The following is a 16,623-nucleotide window of genomic DNA, read 5'->3' as shown; positions in this document are numbered from 1 at the left end:
ACCTTTTTGAACACACTAGTGGAACAGTGGAACCATTTGCCCTGTCACAGTCATCATGAATGTAGCATTATTTACTATCAGATAATATGTAACATATCGGAAAAAACATATACAGTCTATAATAAATATTTTTTTACATTAAAGATTGCTCCTAAAATAAAATGTGTAAAATCATTTTAAGTATGTGATATATAATTGAATGTGATATTTTCATCATAAAAAGTCATGTGAAAAGTTTTTCTTTTTCTAGAAAGTGTGATCAGCTACAGGAAAATAATGAATATTTTAGGTGTCAGGTGTCTGACTTCCCTCAGTGTTGTCACCTGTGACCTTCCGTTATTTCCAGTCAGTAATTATAGCCATCTTCTAATAAGAACCTACACTTGGGCGCTCTGGCTGGTTTCCTTGGTAACGTTTCCATCCCCATTGCTTAGCGCAGTGGAAAACTGGAGACGCACACGTACGGCACAGTAAAAGCAGCATCTAGTTAAAAATGTGATTTGCAGAGCGTGTTCCTCTGTGATGAATGAGTGTGTCAACACACAGAATGGAAGATGAGAAGTGACTCTGAAACGCTGGCAAATTAGAAACGTCTCCAAATGAGTGTTTAATTACCTTCTTAGATGAGTGGTCGACCCACACGCTGCTGTTATTCAAATTAGATTTTAAATAAAAACCACTGAAAAAAAGGAAAAGTGCACTCACTTTTTAAATATTTTGAATTAAGTTACAATGTGTTAAGTATTGGAAATACAACATTTATTCACAAAATTAAAGGGGTAGTCCACCAAATTTATGCATAAAGGATGGATAATATGTGACAAACAAACAAACCTTAATCATAGAAAAATATTAACACAGATGACATCATCAGGTCCTGTCATCTGGGTTATCTCAGTCTAGACTTGAGATCCACATTTTTATAACCAGCAACCTGCTTTACAGCTGAATTGTGATCTTTCTCCTTTTGATGCATCTTGTGAGTACACTAACTTTATAGAAACACCAAAAATGATTATAATAATAGTATATGATTCATAGTTTGGATTCCAGGATCTGTAAAACACATGTTTTAATGGGTTTTCCAGTCATCTTTATATACAGCCTCACATGTATATTTTCTTCTCCTGTCTCCTAGTGTTAAGGGTTTTTAAATTCTTCAACTCAATTAGAAAAAAAAAACTAGCTCATTTCATTCTAGTATTTAAATCAGGGACAATCTGTATCTTACACGAGATGGTGCACTTGAAATACTGAGAGACCAGGTGGTGAGTGTTAATGTCCACCCTGCTGAGCCCCCCTGCAGACATGGACTCTCCTGGAGTGCCGCTCCATGGTTGCTCTTTGAATCAGAACTAGGTTGACCACTGCCGGCTTCCAAAGAGCTCTCCATTTGAAATAAAAAAATGTTTTGCCCCCCTGGTGAATAATTGAGTAATATAATAATAGTTGACCTGTACTCTGACCTCCCTGTGGAAGGCCAGTTTGAGGATCACTCAAGTTTTGCATGAAATTACATTATAAACAGAATTCCTCTTGTAACTCGCAGACATAAATATAATTTCTCCTTGTTCCCATTTCTCGCACTGGGGGGCAGCATTGGTCCATGTAAGAAAGCAGGGTGACTTCTCTAGAGGTCTGAAACACCTGCAGGTATATCTGCTTAAATATTTGTATGGTTAAGATTTGCCTTTAGATTTCTGGAATTTTACGGATAACACTAACGTAAGGATGGCTTATATGCTCACATCCCCTGTGTGTTTGTGTGTGTTAAACCATTCCCAGCACATGAAACCCCAGTGTGTCCTCTGAGAGGCTCACTCCTGGGTATCAGTGTTGTTTTGTGGCTTTAAAACATGACAGCAGAAATGAGTTTTCCTCTGTCAGCATGAACTATGACACAGATTACCTCTGTGGGAATAAATGTTTGTGGGGATTTGATAAGTGAGCAGCAGATTTTCGGCCGAGCGTGCAGACATGGATCAGCCTCCAGCTTTGTCCGCTCTGATTTAGAATGATATCTGTGCAGCAGCAGAAAGGAAGCATTTCAACAATGAGCTCCATGTCTGTGTGGCAACAAGATCACTGTTTTGAGTGATGAAAGCTGCTGTATAATTTGCATAATTACCACATTAATATTGCAGATGGTGCCTCACTTTATTCTCTTGTGATGCCTTCAGATGGCTGCTCGTATGTGTGACTGTCACTGCTCCAGCACTCCCAGCCTAAAAGGATTGTAAACCATCTACGCAGATAGAGTAGCACAATGCACAACAGGCAGGTGATGGCCTAACATGAATTAGACATGCAGAGTGAAGCACACCTCATGCATGACTGTGGCTCTGAGCTGTGCCAGCATTCAAGGTGTGTGGCTCAGTGGGTGACTCCATTGAGCTGTTTTCTATGAAGTTCCTAACAAAGGTAATGTAGTTTTTCCTGTATGTGCATATAACGTATGTTATTACAGGTAAAGAGCTGCAGGTGGCGGTGGTGATCTTTTTGCTGAATGCACAGCACTTCAGGTGAGTGCACAACCTCAGGCTCATGCTCACTCATATTCACATTGGCTCACATTTATGGAAATCCAGTCCTGTGGGAAGTCCACTCATTTTGGGATTAATGGTTGTTTTATTTCCTGATGAATCTCCACCAAGGTTCCTCTGTAACCTCTACTGAGGGAACACCGTGCTCTGATCGGAGAGCCAAACTGACTGCAGATGAACAAAAGTGTAATTCACGATGTTAATATCCACACAACACAATTCATCACATAACATCAGTAACCCTTCACCGTGGAACTTTGTATTTCATTATCAATGCAAATGCAAACAGGCTTTTCCTCTGCCGTGCTGTTGTAGGGCTGAGTGAGTGAGTTAATAATTGATTATATTGTTGTATATTTCTGTTTGTGAACACACCCTCTTAAGTCATTACTGTGCCACGTTGAAGGGTCTTTCATGTGCAGTCGCCTGGTTCGGGACACAAGATTAAATCGGAAGCAGCCGGTTCAAGCAGAGTGCAAAGCGACTTTTTCTAAGGGGTAAATAGTTTTAATATGGCAGGAATATGGTTGCGAGCTTCATAATAGAAGCCGCATGCAAATAAAGTATTTATGAATGTACAAATAAACTGAACCAATAGCGGTTGCAATGTTTTGATTATGGAGAAATAGGGAAGTGTTTGTCTGCGAACACTATTTACAGTCTTCGAGGAAGAGCTGGGAGATTATGAGTTATGAGTCTTGGATGCACATCAGAATGCAAAAGTGCCTCCTCCGTGTCTCACAGTGAACACAATGAAAGATTAAGGAAGTAAAAACAAGTGTCATATTTATTCAGATTGATGAAATGAGTAGAAATTAGGATTCAGTTGGAGAGCACTGAGAAAACAGACATTAATAGAAGTTCAATGGTGGGGTAATTGCTCATTAGTTTTAATTTCTAACCAATTTGCTGCTTGTGCCGAACAGTGTGAAAACATTGTTTTCACTCAGTGGTTATCTCCTCCAATCAAAGACTCTGTCTCTCTGACATTTTGTTTCACAGATTCACATTATTGATCGCAATTTGTTCACTAGATCGTGATTTTTACTTGGATCTGCACCAAATTGTGCTCACTCATAAATATCATTCAGCTGAAATGTCAGATTTGTTTTCATCAAGATCCATGAATTATTCTCTGAGAACCCCATCCTGCAATGTTAAAGAAAGTTAAAAAAGAATTCCATGATTCGCCTCCTGATCCAGATCCACAATAACATTTTACAAATGCAGTTGAAACTAGATAGGCACTCTGAGGAATCTGTGGAAACGAGGGGGAGGATAAAACATTTACTTTCTTCCTATAGTGGAGGAAAGCTGCAGCTCGGTTTAAGGTTAAGCTTTGATGAACTTTGACCTGTGATATATGCTTTGCATTCGTCTGTGTGGCCGTACCCTGTGCATCTGTTGTGCGGCAAAGCAAGGTACCGCCACTGAAGGAATTCTGTGGGAAATGCTGCAGAGAAAGTGATTGAATGGATTCTTTCCTGACACATATCGCATCCTTACACCCAGTTTCATGGTAATCCGCAAAGTAGTTTTTTAATGTAATCCTGCTAACGAGCAGACAAACAAAACCAAAGCATAATGTCCTTGGCAGAGGTAATTAAGTCTTAAAGGAAAAGTTACACTAACGACACTCAAATCTGATGACTGCAAAGTACCATTCAGCTAAAGTGAATAATACCATTGTCTGTGTTTGCTCTTAAAGCCCGTGTCACTTCAGAGATAAGATGTCACTGGTGTCCATAGTGTGTTCAGTGTGCTCTGGGTGTTTGACTTTTATTGGTCAAACAAGATTATTTGACTATAACCTTTTCTTTTCATTTTAAATTGAAATCAAATGTCCCATTGAATTCATCTCCTGCTGAAACAGCAGCTAATGAATGTTCTATATATGTGAAACTATTATAGTGTATAGAGTTAAATATGTGTTGTTTTAGCCACGTTAGCTTCCTGGAGCTATAATGGCAATTTCTATCAGTTGGTTGGTTGGTCCCTCCGAGTGAAATACCTTATCTGGACCACTATTGGATGGAATGCTGTGAACTTTGCAACAGATATTGATGGTTCATAGAGTAATACATTTTAACAATAATTCTAATTCTTTCGCCAATAGCTCGTCCCACCCATATTGCTGTTGCCTAGCAACGCAGCTGATATTGGACACAACAAGAAAGTTTTAATGCCCCTTGGTTTTTTAACGTGTCTACTGTTAGCTGTTTAGTTGATTTGAAGAATGATACTCAAGTATCTGGTCGCATGCCAGCACCATTACCTCTTTGAAAAACCTCACCTACGTGCAATGAATCCTGGGATAGGTCTGGTCAGGAAGGATGCACCTGTTGGGCACTTTGTTTCTTGTGAATAAAAGGACACATGTGTTGGTCGCATTTGAAGGAGCCATTGAAATGGGACAGCCAAGTAACACCCCTATGACACATCCGGTCTTCTAATGTAGCCTCTGCAGGATGAAGCCCCTCCATGACTGGTGGAGCTAACTAAACAAATCAAAGAACACTTCTAATAATTTTATTCATAGATGGTTTCTGTTATTTTAGGTCGTTTTTTTTATCACTCTGATGTTTGTTCATCTGTTAATCTTTCCTCTAAGTTGTATTGGTTATTTGATGCTTGAACAACAGGGTGACATGTCATGATTGACAGCTGAGACTCCCTTTTGATTGGTTGGGATTGGCATCGATGGGACCTCGCTAACAGGGCTCCATCCCCTGATCACTACTGTGCTGACTCTGGCTCAAGATGGCAGCGTTCGAATCTGGGATAATACGGCTTAGTTTCTGTCTAGTGGGGGGAAGTGGAGATGCATCGTCCATCTATATATACTGTACAGTCTATTATACAGCCTCTAGCTGATGCTAGCACGGCTGGAAGCTCTTAACCTGGTTTCTCACATATAAAGTTGACATGAGGTTAATGTTGAAATATATAACTCACCATGGCAGCACAGCTAATAAAGAAGGATTAAAAACAGATAATCCTTTGTGTCTCATCATTTACAGTGATTCAGTCTGTTGTCTAAGGTCGAGGATGGACAATCAAGGTTGCCTGTTATCCATTTTTCCTCCTCAGTGGTACAAGTTAATAAGACAACAGCTTCTCCGTGCACACAGCTTCCTGTCTTAACAGACACTGGGAGATGGCAGAGATGGGAGAAAGTGAGACAATATGAGCTGAACAGGGCTGTGGCCAGTGGCAGATGAATGTCTGTGTAAAAGTGTCTTTATTGGGTCTGAGTGCTCCTTGGTCTTAGGACAGGTGGTAAAAAGTGAAATGTAAGAAGTGAAGTCAAAATCTCATCATGGAAGTAACAGCACACAAAGTCTCAGGGCTGTAAAATGAAACAGAAGCTGTTTTAAAGTTTTAAAAGAAGCATCACTGTGAGATGTGGATATTTGTCTATTCTACTAAATCTATGGCCGGATGCCTCTCGGTGTCACGCAGGTCACTCTTATCTCCCTTTGCAGCAGCGCCACATTTTTCTCATTATGTGCAACTCTGCATACAACTACAACTTGGACAAATGTGCTTCCAAATGTGTAAGTAAGACTCGATACAGAAGTTGCTGTCGCGGCAGAATCTGAATGAGAGAGATAAGGCCACAGAGAAAAACACAATGGCCAGTGGATAACGAATGCATCCTTTTTTATTTTTAGATGTACTGTGCAGGGAAGAGAGGAAAAGAGGACCCTGGTAAAGAATAGTCACCAGATATGAAACCTGATTTCTCCGCAGTCATTCTGCTCGGAACTGTGCAAGATTGACAATGGAGTGATTTGCCACATCTCTAAATCTTCCTAAATGAGAGAGAAGTTCCCCTGCACTAAATAATTCAGGACACTGCACTTCAGTTTCCTCCCACTATCTTTTGTCTCCCGCCTGTCAACTCTCAGGAGACCAAATCAATGCTACTGTACCAGCAGCCACTGCTATATGGTTTTTCATCTAGAGCTATGCTCATTAGGGGCAGCCTTTCGAGAATAAGTCGTAAGAACAAATAGAGGCAACAAAAACAAATAGCAACATTTATTGAACCATTTAGGCCATCATCCACATGGTGACATAAAAGTGATACATTTTACTATGATCTTCCAGTATGTGCATTTTTCCCTCTACTATAACCTTATTGAATCTCTCAGTCAATTAAAGCAATCATCTTTCTCTGTGGGATGTTTCATAGTCCACCATAAAGAGAGATGTTTTATCTGCTCTGGGAATATCAGTGATGGCCACAGCGGCGTCGGAGAATCTCCAGCCTGGAGAAATGGTTTCTTTTGAACAATCACGCCAGCACCATCGCGGCACCATTTCCCGCCTCCAGAGCGCTCTCATATGTTTTTTTTTCATTCGCAGATATAATGATTTTAATATTCCATTGACTGTGTCTTTGCTGGTCTGCTGAGCAGGAAGCAGACGGTTCCATCAGCAGAGCTACGCCTGGCATTCATCATTAAATGTCTGCCCAGGAAACAGACAGCTTTACACTCATCTGCATCTGCTTGGTATGCCAACTGGGTGAGCATCCACACCGTCCTACCCACACTGTTATTTCTGATTAGCATATAATGCATCAATTACTTCACTTTCACTAAACAGAAAAGCTACCACAAGTTTTGTTTCCAAGGCAACTATGAAGAGGGCTGGCGGCAGGAGTAAATTAGTTTGGCAGTGAATGTTGGATTGCGATGGTAAGAGCCAAGTAAGAGCAAACAATTGTTGTCCGATCTGAACATATGGAATGTGATGAGGGAGTGTTGCGCTCACACACAAACACACATACCCACACATGCACGTCTCTCTATAGTTGTGAGGACACTCATTGACATAATGCATTCCCTAGCCCCTAACCTAAACCATCACCACTAGATGCCTAACCCTGACCTAAACCTAATTCTAACCCTAACCCTTAAACCAATTCCTAACCCTAAAAAAATGTGTAGTTGTGTAGACCAGCCAAAATTTCTCACAATGATGGTATTAAACCAAAATAGGCCCTTATAACTATATAGACATGCACTCGCACACAGACACACGCGCACACACACACACACACACACACACACACACACACACACACACACACACACACACACACACACACACACACACAGACTGACTATGGTTATTCCCTGTAAATCATACCTGCAGAGGTTTTCACATTGAAATGTATTGTATATAATGATATAACTGTATCCGCTATAGTTATATTTATAGACTGATTAGAAATGTAATTATAATTATATCTCTGTTAAGAGAGAAAATAACAGAAACTCAAAATAGTACTGACATGATTCAACAATTACTTCAAACAATTCAGTTTATCACAGGTTATGTTTAGTACTTAATTCGGTTTTTCAGTTATATTTTTCAATGAAAAATTCACAGCTGGATATTTAAGCTATCCATTTTATTTATTAAGTTATTCAGGTTGAAAAAGTCGGCAGACTGTTCTTTTAACTTTTGCTGTAATTCACTTTCACAATATTCTTAAAGCTGCAATTGGTAACAAGCCGAATATATTCATGAGATTAATTTGAATATATGTGATTTTCAGATGTGACAGTGACAATAATGAGTTTAGACAAAAGATTAGATGCGTCCTTCTGTTCTCATGTCTGTTTCTTATGTGGCTCCTTTGCCTTTAATACCTTGAGGGGTCCTCTCTCTGGAGGAACATGGGGAAATTCATTCAAAGCACCTGTAGTCTCAGTCCATTTATCTGTCTCACAATTCCCTCGGTCCTCTGCAGGATGATGTCGGGGGTTGTTGGACTGCTGGATGACAAGATACTTAACATTAGATGCTTCAGATTTAAGAGTTTTAATGATCCTTTTATTTGTTTATTTATCTAAGAATGTTAAATTTAAATGAATGGTCAAACTCCCCACTGGATGATTCATGGTTGTTTTTGGTGACACCAATATTCTCTCCTTGTCGATTTTCAGTGCAAATCATCTGACAGTGAAATCAGCAGATTGCCTTTCACTTTACTGGGCACATTTCTCTTTCCAAGCTAATAACAATTTTGAATTAAATGATTTGTTAAACCTTCCTCCAGCACAGTCCTGAGGATGGATTTGAGGTTTCTGGTAATCACACAGAACCAGGCAGGTATCAGAGGCAGCTTTTTTATTTGTTAGAACTAGGATTTGTGCTTTTAAAATGACTGGAAAAGCGAGGACGTGTGTTACAGATTGTTGTGGCTTCTTTGAGCTATACTGGGAGGACAGAGATTGTTAATGGTAGGCTACAACTTTTGGTATCGGTTGGCTGCAAATGTTGAATTAAAACCGTAATATTCAGGTTCTAGCTCTAATTATGGTTTAAAGCTAAAGCTTTTGACAGCTTAAGCTGCTATCAGTCAGTCATGTATATGGACCCATATTGCAAGGAAATGCAAAATAAGTAGTGAAAGTTTTCAGGACAGGGACAGTCCTGAATCTATTATTGATGAGCTGCTTGTATTAAACAAAACTTTGTGTTGGACACAGATACATACAGTAGATATACTTTAAACTATGACATTTAAAGATGTATTTTCTTTGACATCCCTTAAACATATTTCAAAATGACAGTTAAGTAACATGATGTTCTATTAACCCTTTCACTATAGTGGACAGGTTTTCAAAAGCTGTTTTCTTGTGCATGATTGTCGATCGTATAATTGCACATCAACCACTACAGTGCACTCCTCCCATACACTGCCACCCACTGTCCACCCTGTGATAGGGCAACACAAATTTAGAAACCAAGATGGCCGACACGCAATCAGAAATGCGGAGCTGGTCAGGAGTACTTGCTTGTCCTTCTCCAGACCCTTGCAGGCAAATGAAATTGGCTGACATCAAGAAACAACTAGGGAGTAGTACAAGTATTGATATTATTATGGGAGGAAATTGCAATTAATCATCTATCCACGATCATGCATCCCAGGCTATATTACAAGACATTGACTTTATTAATATTGAAAATACTTTATCAACTGTTTTGTCAGTAAATAAATCAGCTTTAAGAATGTTATTAGAATACTATTTGGAGTTATTAGTTTAAAAAAAAACAACATTTATATAACACTTTATATTTTGTATATTATTTTTAATAGACCATGATGAATCAAAATGTGTCCAATACAAACCTCAATGCATTCCAAAAAGGAAAAGAAACTCTGCTCTAGACAAAAGGTGATGGTTTCATTAATATGGTTGAGTAATTTATGAAATACTCAGGATAAACAATGTATATCTAAATATGTGAACACATAAAAATACATATTATATTGTTGTTTTCACATAATATAGAATTTCATGCATTGATTTATTAAATAAACATTTCTTGAAAATGGTTGAAAAGTCAAACACATGCTGTTCACCTGAGTGGACATCTGAAAAAAGTTACCGTTACCTCAATATGTCTGAAGAAGAAGAAAAAATACCAAGAACGTCATTATTTATCAACAACTATTATACTATTATAAACAAGCATGAATTTAGTAATAAAATACCAAACATAACCATTAGGACATCAGTCAATAGTTTTCTCTCCCATGACACTAATAACATTTTTATACCTGTCAATGTATTGTTCAATTTGTCCAACACTGTCATGTTTCTGTTGAGTAATTAATTGACTTGGTTTCTAGTGGGCGAAAGTGGAGCTTTAGGTCTTTAGTCTTTTATAATTACATTCACAGCTTCAAAGTTTAAACCTCCTTAAATGAAAGCAGAGAATCTGCACTTTAATGTTGTGTCCAAACTGTCCATTATTTATTGAATTCACTGAGACTTTGAGCCTGAAGAATAAAAAACATCCACTCTATGCTGTGTATTTAACTGTGCACCACTCAGACACTTTAGAAATTAAATGATAAAGGCCTTCACAGGGACCTTGTATTATTACAGTTTTTCACAGTTGTTAACACACAAAAAGCAAAAATTCTGCACAATTTGCACAACATTCACTTCATGTACCAATAGCTTGACCCAATTTGGCACTACTTCACACTCCCTTATCTCATTAGACTCTGACTTTCCTTCTTTACACTCTGATTTCAATTACACATCACCTTGTTGTCAAAACACTACACACAATGTTCAGTTGTTGCACACACTTCTCACCCTAAAATATCAAAGCATCAACCTACAACACACAAATACTCAAATCTCTAAACATTCAGGTCTGTTGAGCAATTTGCAATCAGGATTGCAGCATAAAAGTGCCTTCAGCCTCTGTTTTGTTTGATGAACAATGGAATAGAATAGAATACAGTGTGCTCACAGTATTTATATTTTGCAGGACTGAAAGAGAACCACACCGTGGAGGAAGAACACGCATGTTCACAGCCGAACAGGAGACTGAAATTGTAGATATGGTTCATGAGAACAACGCTATCACACTCAGACAAATAAAAACTAGGATCCTGGCTGACCATGCTACATTTAGAAACGTCCAGACCGTCAGCCTCTCTACATTGGACGGTATTCTTCACAGGAATGCCATGCGGAGGAAACAAGTGAACAGGGTCCCATTCAAACCGAACACAGACGCATCAAGGAGTTACGGCGAGAGTTTGTGCTTGTTAGTACCAAACATTCAGCACTGACACATGCATGTATTGTACCTGTAATCCAATATTGTTCCTTTTCTACAGTGTCTCACTGTAGCCCACTGTGTTGACCTCTCTGTGTCCATACTGTAACTTGCATTATCATGCTGTATGTGTCAGTACTGTACTGTTCTCTGTGTGCATTGAAATAAACCTTTTTGTGTGCTGTTTTATGTTTGACTATGAAAAAAGTAGGCCTACACTGAGACAGTTTACAAAAGGAGAAATGGCTAATTCTCCAGAGTCAGTCATTCATATGGTGTGTTCCATTTTGATGATTGTGTTTTCAATTTTGCACTTCAGTGTGCTGTAAATGCTTGGAAGTGTGTAAGCAAATGCTTAGTTGTGTGTTCTCAATAAATGGTATGTGTGTGTCATTTGAAAACATGGCTGTGTGTACCAAATGAAAACACGAGTTCCATTTTGATGGCAATGAGTCATCTTGCAAAGGGAGTGTCAGGTTTAGCATTTTGTGTGTGAGGTTTTCAGTTTTCTGTGTGCAGTTTTGAGAAAGCCGTTATTGTTTTGAAAAACGTGTGTTAACAATTGTGAAAAACTGTAATCCAACTCTGGGCTGTGATTTGTAAATAGGCACTGTGTAATAAAAAAAAAAAAACATTTGTTATTTTGTTAAGGTTCATATTCATAAATAATTTTCTCTTCAGTCCAAATGCCGCAAATGACAAGACACAGTAGAACCAAATTACTGCAGCATGGGAACACTGGTTGGTCTCTGACGCTCCAATTTTAAGGTTCGTGGTGTTTGTGTGTGTGTGTATGTGTGTGTGTGAGTGAGAGAGAGAGAGAGAGAGAGAGAGAGTGTCTGTGTCGGTGTGTGCGTGAGAGTGTGTGGGTGTGATTGCATATGTCCGTGTGAGAGAGAGGGAAAATTAGTAAAAGTGAGAGAGAGAGTGTGTTTGTGTGTGTGTCTGTGTGTGTGTGGGAGAGATAGACAAAGTTAGTTAGTAAAATGTGTGTGCATGTGTTTGTGTGTTTGTTTGTGTGAGAGCCCACACCTCATTATTGTCCCCGGGCGCTCGGTTTATCTGGCTTTGTTTTACTCCATAGTGAAAGCATCATTCACTCAAATTTCTAAAATCTTCCCTCCAGCTGTATTTGCTGTTAACATCTCAGCGATAATTCAATGCAACAAAACACATGAAAAGACGAGACCTGATGTGATTCATGAATAAACCAACATAACCAGACAGACCAGTCAATAGACGTGGCGTGACATATGAACTGCGAATCCACCGCTTAGTTTGTTGCAGGATGCCCCAGCTGTGTGACTCACACAGGCTGTGTATGCCTCCCACTCAAGCATCAATCTTCTATCTTAAGTCTCTTGTTTTCGCGGCACCACAGAAGCATGAGACGTCTGAATTAAAGATGGGGGCATGAGACACCCCATCGCTCATCATCCCCAAACAGCCTTGCCACCTGCAGAGGTTCTCCAACGCGCTCTCTCTCCCTTTCTCTAACAAGAATTGTGACGGAAGCACAAGAGACACAAAGCAGCAGAGTTCTGGAAGTGTAGACCGCGGATCCGGACTCTGTGTTTTTTAATGTGTGAGGAAGTGATAGAATTATTGTGTGATTTGCATATCTGGACTTGAATTTAATGCTTAGACACTGAGGTCAGCGCGGGGTTATTATAACAAGTGTTAATGAATGTGTCGGGAGGAAAACAAAAGAGTGGATCTTGATTAAAATGGGAAAATCCCTCTTGTAAAATAGCTCCTTTGACACTTTGCATTGCTCTAATTCAAACCCAAGCACCACACGAAATTGAAAAAAAACAATCTACACTAATATACATTCAAGCCGACCCTACTTTAGGTTTGGTGTCTTTGTTTAGGAGCTCTCTCTTTTCATTCAATTCACTGCGCAGAATAAAGGAACGATAAAAATCATCAAAATCTAATCTGCAACCATTTTATTTGTTGAATTATAAAAGTAAAATCGGAAAAATTAATGAATATGATTGAATACTGATGTGACATCTATGTGTATAGATATTGGACTGAAAAATGTATTATGGGAAATATTTGACTTGATAAACCGCAACAAGAAATACTCAGTAATTAACAGAATTTTATTTTCTATCTTCTATGTTTAATGAACACAGGATGGAGTACAAGCGTTGCATATGGGTTTTACAGCTTAAAAAGCTGGATCTATAATTAATTGTGTAATTATCCCACAGTACTGTATGTACTGACACAGTACATACAATCCTCCGTGTTAATCCGTGTTAATCTGTTACCATTTCAGACAGATGATCAGATTAATTTGACTATTTTCACATATTGAGTTGATGCAAGAACCCACTGTAATATTTTTTCTCAACTGTATTTGCAGACAATCATACGACATTATGTGTGTGTTTCCCTCTGTGCCCAGCAGGGAGTAGGGGATATTGACAATACACCACTGTTCACACACATACACACACTTTAACGTGTAGTCAGATACACATAGCGTAAACACACAAACATAACACATAGTTCTTCTCCTGCTTCTCAACCTCAGAATGTTTCATACTCCTTAAAAAGGGAGTCTGGCATAGCGGACAGATAACAGGTTTTCAAACCTCTGGCTTCATGAATCACTTCATTATATTAGTTCTGAGACTCCCTCACACACACACAGCGGACAGATTAGATTAGAGGTTTTCATGCCTTTCTCACAGTTTTCTATGACCTCACTTCACTTCACACACACATAAAATAAGCGCACACACGAGGCAATATGCTCATGAACTTTAGTAACCGCGACACGGCTTGCACGTCATCACGCAACGCCAGGAGGAGGACCAAACGACGCCAGGAGGACGACCCGACGAGATCCGACCAATCCCAATCCAAGAAGAACCTCTGTCACGCCCAGTATCGATATATAAGCTTTGTACGCACTCTGACTAAACGCCATTTTTCCTGACCAGGATCAGTTGACCATGCATGATCATTTGCTAGACACCGCAGACCTCTGAATAAACCTGCTTAATTTAAACTTGAGAACAACGCCTCCTGCCTTTGATTTCCACCCGCAACAGGGATCAACAGTTTGAACCTTGGTGGATGCAAGTGTACAGAGTTTTATTTCCTGGCTTCATTCAAGAGCATGTCCTTTATTTTGAAAGGATTATTCTTTCATTTCACGTTCAGATTTTGCTGTGATTTTCCCTCAAAATCCCGCTCACTCTCTAAAACAGTCCCTGATTTTGTGAAAAATTACCCAGATGGTTTGTTTGCATTCAGATTTACTGTTTTGCAGAAATGCTTACCTTTTTGTCCTTTTTGAGAAACGACCCTGTCAAAAACCGTCAACCGAGAGAACGCCTCACCAAAGTCACGGACCTCAAATAAGTATTTAATTTGAATAGGGCTGTTACTTTCTTCAAATTGAATTGATGAAGTCGTACCAATTAAAAAATGAAAGACGGCGCTCTTGAATAAAGATAAGAAACTTCATAGAGGTGGGACTTCTGAAACGCAAAAGTAGCAGCAACAGCAGCGACAGGTGCAAATGACAATTTAATGCAGCTGTCAGGTGAGCAGTGCATCAGGAGGCATGACGACAGCAGAGTAGAGCTGACGGCTTGAGTACACAGTCTTAATGAAAATGGAACGCTGGATATACATTATATTGAAAAGATTATATGAGGGTAGGCTGCTTGAGTGACTTTAAAATCCACGCTTCATTTACCTCACCATGGTTTCACATGTTTTAGTAGTCGTCAGTGCAGCAGTTAGAACATTAGGGGTTACTGAACATTAGAGCATCGACAGTCATCAGCAGCCACTAATGTACCACAGTTCTTTTGCTTTACAAAAGAGGCCACAATTTGCACAGAGGGGCCCATTATATGTCCAACATCCATGAACAAATCCTCATTCATTGAAGTCAATTCTTATTTAACGTTAGCTCTACGACTTTCAGCAAAGCCACATGTCATTGAATATATTTTGAAAATCGTTACTTGTTCAAGCACATTGTTTAAAAAAACCTTAGAAAATAACAAATTCTTAACAAACTGTGAAATTTATTGTAAGCATTGTTAGTAAGTGAGTAGTTTGCTTTTTAAAACAAGTGACAGGACAGGGGCTCTTCAGTGGCCAATTAGATTCCAGCTAAGGCCAGTACCCCCCCCCCCCCCCCCCCTGGATCAGCCCCTGTTAAGTGCTCAACTAAGCAATCACAAGAATATACAGCGTATTGTGAGCATAACAGGTATTTCATGTAGTTTCAACAAGAGACAGAGATACAAGCGTCTAATGAATTGGATCTAGTTGTTTACAGCTAAACCCAAAATCTGCATATTTGCTACAGCCTGAAAACAGGTGATAGCTTTTTTAAAGGCTCTGGTACTGAAGCTGCCTTGTGTGAATACATCTTTCTGTGTGAGTTTGTTTGTGTGCTGATGTGCTTGCAGCAAGCCTGGCTCATGAAGCTGTGTATCCCTTGGAGAGGTCATTAAACAAAGTGTTGAGAGCCAGAGGTCTCTCTCTGTTGGAGTCCAGCAGGATATGTATGTCACTGTTGTGCGTAATATCAGCCACCTGTTCCACATATTGCCTCCCGGTCTACTCTTAACCATCATGTTTATTACCAGCAGCAGCAACAGAAGGAGCGAGGCTGCAGGAGACTGTTCAGTGTTTTGACCACCTGAGATATATCACTGAGCTCATTATTCCTCCAACGCAGACAAAGAGGATCCTTCATGCTTATATTTCATCCTGCTCAGCCGACTGCGGCTCTGTTTACTTGACTCAGCAGGTCACCTCTTCTTTGTTTGTGGTAGGGCCACTGCAGGGCTTTGTACCAACACAACTTACATGCACATCACAAACGTTGACAGCTTCAGGTTTCACACAATGGTGCGGATAAATTTGCAATCCCACATATGGATGTTCTTACGCTGGCTCCACATGACGTTCAGACATGAGTTCAGCAGTGCTGTATCGTGCTGGTAGGTCACTGAGGTCATCTGATCAGGGCTTTTGTTGCAGATCGCAGTCCAGACTCCAAACAGGCAAAGACAATCACTCTTTTGATAGTAACTGCTGGACATTGGAACACACTCCCACTGGACACTTGATGTAATGACTTTAGTCACATGACAAGGATCAGACTCAAATTTCATGACTTTTGACTTGAGTTGCCCTCAGTGGAGCACATTCCTCCTCCAAGTTCAACAGTCCTCTTAATTAACACAAGGCACATAGTCACATTGTGTTTCTCAGCTTTCACATTGGTGGTATTTACAGGTTTATTTGTTAGCATACAGTGGCTTAAACAAAATAAATAATAGAAAAGATCCAGATTATTCATTTGGATGAGCTCCCTGTTATGCAATCTGCAAAGAGAATGATAAATTAAAACTCAAAACTTGCTTCTGCTCCTGATCCGCAGCTAAATCGAACACCTATTTACCTACATACCTATATACTTAAAAAC

This window comes from Limanda limanda, chromosome 4 (genome assembly GCF_963576545.1).
Source record: "Limanda limanda chromosome 4, fLimLim1.1, whole genome shotgun sequence".
In the NCBI taxonomy this organism is placed as follows: domain Eukaryota; kingdom Metazoa; phylum Chordata; class Actinopteri; order Pleuronectiformes; family Pleuronectidae; genus Limanda; species Limanda limanda.
Note: the sequence above shows the minus strand (reverse complement) of the source record.